The sequence below is a fragment of the Lottia gigantea genome, assembly GCF_000327385.1.
Source record: "Lottia gigantea unplaced genomic scaffold LOTGIsca_5230, whole genome shotgun sequence".
NCBI classification, from domain to species: domain Eukaryota; kingdom Metazoa; phylum Mollusca; class Gastropoda; family Lottiidae; genus Lottia; species Lottia gigantea.
Genome location: NW_008709793.1, coordinates 1 through 1,570, shown reverse-complemented (window position 1 = coordinate 1,570; position 1,570 = coordinate 1).

Sequence of the window (1,570 nt, the reverse complement as noted above, 5' to 3'; positions counted from 1 at the left end):
TCAAATGGAACTTTGCATACAATTACTTCATACGTTGAGCCACGTTGTCTTGGAAGTTCGATTGTTTCAGCTTTATAGTTCAAAAAAAGGAACAGCTTTTGAAAATTCAAAATTTTCAATTTTTGACCTTGACCTTTTTTGACCCTGATTTTTGTAGGATTAAAGGTCATTCACATTGGCTATCTATTTATACTTTTATATTTGCTTTCCTATCTCAACTTCCGGTTTTATAGCCGTATATATTTAAAAATTTTGATGACTTTTATCTCGTAACCTTGACCTTTGTTGACCGTCTCCCTTTCAATGTCAAATGTCATTGACCTTGGCTATCTTCTGATACTTTCATTTGTGCGGTCTGTCTACTTCCGTTATAACAATCTTCCAAAGAATTCTTCTCAACTTTAGACTGCTCTTGCGCGTGATGTAATTATCGTAGAAGGTTGATTTTTTCAGGTTCTTTTGCATTTTGCTACATTTGCAAAGTCCCACTCTGTGCCACGAGTGGCTCTAGTTTGTATTTGGAATCATTTAGAATTCTAATGTGATTCTTTTAAACTTTCTTTCATTCAGTTTACACCTGATGTTTTTAACATTCATGGAATTTGGTATATACTAATTTCTAACTTTCTTCAGGGATAGTTAATATGCTTTCTATTTTTTCTAGGCATGGGTTTTAGGAAAAGTCTTGTCAAACAAGGCTACATTACAATCCTTGATTGACCAGCTCTGTGATATTGTGAATCGTGATCAATTTACCAACTCCCTAGCAACATTAGGTCTGACAGCAACTGAATCCTCAACAGAGGGAGCTGCTGTTGGTACCAAAATCAATCAAATCCCAATCTCCAAATATGCACAGGTATAATTCTTCTGTCTTAATTTACTACAATATAACTACCAAACCTATAGCATACATTATCACTTTGAAATTTTTTTTACAGAGAAAAACTTCAGCAAAATTTTTTATATTTTCTGGAATGGAAGTGTATTTCTATTCAATATAAATTATATCAACTAAAAGATCAAGAATATCACTCTTTTGCAGTTTATATGAAAATTCTTCGAAATAATTGGCAAATTTTGATTACCAAACTGGCTTCATTATTAGTCAGTGTCAAATAAAGTATTATCACTAAAGATTACTGTTTAAACCTCTGCTTTAAATGACAGCATACAAAATAGACAGCATCTTGAATTGTTTGAAATATATTTCATTTTTCAGTTAAGTACATTAGAATCACTATGCCTACCACCTCTCTCACACGACAGTATATTAGCCAGTAAATCTAAACAACTGTTTGAATCACAATCTAATACAGATATGGTCTTTCAAATAGTACCAGGTTAGTATTCATTGTAGACACATGTCACAAGACTTAGCAATTGGACATCACAAAATTAGCTAAATAAAGCTATAAACTCCTGTTTGTACACTTAGGACAATGAAACTATTGCACAATTTTAAGATTTTGCTTTGAATGCTATAACATAAACAGCAAGCCTGTTAAGTTGGTATGTGTAGAATGTCATCACATTCATATCAATTCAAATTTATGCTTTTGTGGGATGT